General features: G+C 39.5%; 1 non-coding gene across 1 annotated transcript; it reads right to left on the minus strand.

The window, feature by feature from the left end:
• Positions 1-540: 540 nt before the first annotated feature.
• LOC128042757 (small nucleolar RNA snoR53Y) lies at positions 541-632 on the minus strand. Its single transcript, XR_008198269.1, has one exon. It is a non-coding gene; the product is annotated as a small nucleolar RNA snoR53Y (small nucleolar RNA).
• Positions 633-4,886: the final 4,254 nt, after the last annotated feature.

Genomic DNA, 4,886 nt, shown 5'->3' on the forward strand with positions numbered 1-4,886 from the left:
ATTAAGAACTGATGGTTCAGTTAAAATGGATTCAGGCTATGCTGCTGCAGGGGGAACCTCGAGGATAACCATGGGGGGTGGATAATTGGCTTTAGTCATCTGTTGGAAAAATGCTCAATACTTGAAGCTGAGCTATGGGGTATCTTGGATAGCCTAGCACTAGTGCAAGAGAAGCAAGGTAAAGTATTGATACAAACAGATAGCTTGGAAGCTATTAAAGCTATCCAAGACTCGGTTTTAACGTCTTCTAGGTCAACGCTTATCAAATGGATCCATCATCTCCTAAAGAATGTAGAAGACTGGGTAATCAAGTACATCCCTAGGGAAGAAAACATAGAAATTGATATAATGGCCAAAATAGCTTTTAATAATGAGAATAGGTTGCAATTGTTTACAGACAATCCTTTTGTTTTAGTTTTATTGGTTGTATTTTCTTCACACAAAGAAAAAGGTAAAGAAAGTCATGGCAACAGTTAGTAAGCTTATAAAAAAACAAATCACCACTAAACCAAAAATTTCTTAAAAGAACATAGAAATTTTAGTTTCCTCATATCAAAATGAATATAAGAGATATTTAATTACTCGATTATCAACATTAGCATGGTTTTAAAGTTTCAAGCTTCATTTGGAACATTTTTAACACCAACAAACATAAATATTAAAAATTAACATAGAGAAAAATTATACTTAATAGTATTTCATAACAAGTTTCTACTTAATAGAAAAATTCTACTAAAACCAAAAAATGCACTGAAAATTCATAACTATGTCAACATAATGTAAACACATTCACTTTTCACACACCACTTGGCCCCAAAACAAATCTGTATATATACATATGTGGTAAAATGATCTAATACCATAGACAATGGACAGCACGCATGTGAATTGGAGAGAAATGTTAAAGTTAAATTCGAAGCATTTTATCTCCAAATAATTATCATATGGTGAACCTTCAATGCTCTCAAAGGTCGGAATTCCATAATTCAATCAATTCATTAGTGATGTTATGCTACTTAATTTCATTGATAACCTTTTCAAATCTTCTACTACAACTTTCAGCAACAAGGAAGAGAAACAAAAAAACCAAAAGAATGGACAATGCTCTTACTTAATAGAAGACAAATTTTTCTTTCCTGTTAAGGGTACAAGCAACTTTTCAGGATGCCCGAGGAGCACGTTATGAAATGCAGAATACTTGGGTAGCACGGGTGCGATAAAAATATATGACTTTTGAATGTGCTTTGAATATGGATTGCATCATAAAAAATGTAATGAATACATGCATTTGTAAACGAATTTCGAAACACGTATTCTCTTTCTCCTTACATAGTTTCCCTATAAAATGGGCGTACTTTCCATAACTTAGACTCACATCAAACTACTAACAAACATCGAATAGTTGTGTTGCGAGTTGTGTGTACTTTTTTAGACAACCCTCTACTTATTTTTTTTGTAATTTTTCATCCAATTCATAACCAAAATTGAAATGAGTTGACGAGTTAAATTAATTATTTACAACGATAGTAAAATTTGTAATACAGAGGTCGGGATGGTGTTCGTAGGATCGAAGTCTATGGAAATGGCATTCAGTACTACCATTCAATTGCGTGAGCTACGGACTAGAATCAGGAGGAAAGTTGGGGAATTGATCCGGGGAAGGATTTCGAAGTTGCAATACAGATATCTTGCTTCCGTTGACCACTATAAGTATGAGCTATTTTATGTGACTAGCGATGTCCATCTCGAGATGGTCATATCATCGCATTGCTCAAGCGGAAATGTTGTAATGGAGTTATAAGTCGAGTTCGTCGAGACTGATGGATCTGGCCTATCTTCGACCACCATTACGGTGAATACAGGAATTGAAGCTGACACAGAAAGTCCCACTACAAGGTTATGCGGTGGGTTCATTGGCTTGTTACAAAGTGGCTATTACAATGTTCCTAAAATATAGTTGGGTAGACATTCATCGGTCTCTGGCACGGATCTAAACTTCAGTGGTCAGTACCTGTCAAGGTTTGAGCATAACCCAAATTTAGACACTCGAGCTTGACAATCAATCAGTGTGTTTGATTTCAACTTCGACACTGGGTCGATGTCACGGGGCGGAAGCAGTTATAAGGAGGGATCATCGATGTACACCGAACATCAAACCAATTCATTTTTTGGGAGGCACATGGGTTACAAGAGAATCGATGACCTATTCCTTTTGACGGAAACCGGCGAAGGTACATCTAACCCCCTGCTTGAATATGACAATAAAGGAATAAATGAGGAAGAAGATGCAGTTGAGGAAAAAGATACAGGTGAAGAAGAAGGGGCAGCGAATGCAATTGACAAGGATGAGTCAGACCCTAAGCCAATCTGGTAGTGCGGTCCGCATGGTTCAGAAGTAGCATTATTTTTCAAACCGGAGCTGGTTTCAATGGATAATGAACAACATTGATATTCGAGAGAGGGACAATCAATAGAGATTATGCGGGTACTGTAAAAACCAGTGCATACGAAGACAACATGTTCTCTACACAGGGATACATTGGAGCCTCAGCGTCGATGGGATTATTTTCTTCCAAATAATATTATAGATGCAGTGCTTCCTTCATTCAGGCGATCCAAATTTGTTGTGTATTGTCAACTTAAGCATAACTCACGTTACACAAAAATGAAAACAAATGTAATGTTCAAATGAAAAGCCTCGGTTTATTTATTATTTACATCGCAATATTAAGAACAACAAAAATACATCAATCGCGTCGTCAGGGAGAATGTGTGCAGTAAGACGGTAGATAATAGTCGCATGGAAGATTTCTGCGTACAACAGAATGTGTAACTAGATGTACATCTGGAGGTGCAACCAGAGGTACGTCCAAAGGTGCAGGTTTGCTAATGCCCATTGGCCTTCATCTTCGGGTTTGCCAGCGCTATCTTCGTCCTTCGTGGTCAATTGTTGCATCGTCTTAGCCTCCTATCGTGTATCCGACACTCTAGCGAGCAATAGTTGTGGCAATGACCCACCTCGATAAAACAGTGATGCGGACAGTGTTTAGGTCACTATTGGCAAGTAACTATAATGTGCCCCAAATCCCAGGTATGTCGGCATTGCCCTGGGCATTGCCATCGGTGGTGGTACATGCCTCGGTATTTAGGTGGACATCAATGTCAGAATGGGGGTAAAGTATACGGAGGACATTAGTGCAGGGAAATATGCACCCGCAATAACAAAAGAGCTGACCACTTGCAGCGGTGGTGGTCCGTAGTGCGGTGGTGCTTGTGAAAAAAAACATGAGGTTAGTAAAATAAACCAAAATAAATAGAGTGAATTGTCTCGTATATTGCGTAGACACAAGTGACGCTTCTTCTACTGGGGCCAATGACAATGCCATCGTGCGACTGTGTCCCATCCTATGTTGTTGCTGTGGCGGTCATCGTAGCCTCTTGCGTCGAATTTGTATTCTCCTCTCCTCCGGCAATAACAGATATGGCTTGCCGGTGAGTTTAAACCACGGCTGGTACTCGACATCTGCCACCGTGTCTACTAAAAAAATTGTTCACAGACGGGTAAAGATTGCATTATACGATCCTAATCCTCGATGTGCTCCTCATGTCACTGCGCCCAGTCTTTGTCATTCTTCCCCCGCATGTTCACCTTATGCAGCTCCTTCACGTCTCATGGTGGCGGTGGAATTTGTTGTCTCCACTCGAACTGCCACATCACTCGGTCTGATTCATGCATTTCCATCATCGCGTACTCTACCAACGATACCTTAGTGTCCCACATCTCCGGTTGGCCAACACTTCTTGCGGGATGCAAGATATGATATTGGTGTCGGCGTATGGCATCCATTCAAATTAAAAAGAAAAATGTAAATATCATTATGTACGATTATTTTTTACGAATCATTACGCAATTAATATAGGTTTGAAAGATTAAGTAACTAACATTGGCTTTTGAGCATTGATCTAACAACTGCCTAAAATCTTTCAGCTCCTCAGGTAGTCCCACATAACTCGGCTCATGGTTCCACCTATACAAGCTATATGTTAGTTGAAACGTATAATAAATAAATAAAATTTATTGTACAAACTACGTATTTATTAATAAATTATGTTTACCTCGTCACCAATAGGAATATGTATGGGTCATTCACTCTAGGACGTAGAAACGGTAATCGTCACTAGGCCCACGACTGCAATAGGAGCAGGCAACCACCGATCGACATCATATGTGGTATCGTGGCCCGACACATCTCCTGGTATAACGTGGACAAGACGGTAGATCCTCAACTTAGTTTTCTGCATTCATTGAAGTCCACTAGATGAAGTAGTCACCTTACATGTACCAAATTTCATGATTTTTTGGGCATTAAAATTCCCCTGATTAACCTCATGATGAATGCTTAGACGTATTGTTCTATGACCTCCTCCGTTGGGTCTTTAGGGAGCTCGTCGAAATTATCATCCAACTAGTTAATCGATATCCGACCACCTTTAAACTTGTTTGGGACCTTCCCCAACAGTGCTCTGTAGAGGTCCACTTTACCCGGAACGACCGTTGATCTCGTGATGACTGGCCCATCCACTGGCAGACCGAGTTGTAGTGCTACATCTTTAAATGTGATTGTACACTCGCAGCATGGAAGGTGGAAAGTGTGTTTCGGGCCTCCATCTTTCCACCAATGCACTAATTAGTGTAAGATTGAGTTTGTAACCCCCGGTCATGTGAGACGCATGCAAGAATCCAACCTCTTGCAAATTGCCACGAATTTCAAGGATCGTAGGTCTTCCCATATTATGAATGAAGCCCTCAAGAACACAATCATCCGTCTATTTACACAACAACAAAAAATTCAAATTAAAAAAAATTAAATTTAACATAATTGAAA

Source organism: Gossypium raimondii, chromosome 7 (genome assembly GCF_025698545.1).
Source record: "Gossypium raimondii isolate GPD5lz chromosome 7, ASM2569854v1, whole genome shotgun sequence".
NCBI lineage: Eukaryota > Viridiplantae > Streptophyta > Magnoliopsida > Malvales > Malvaceae > Gossypium > Gossypium raimondii.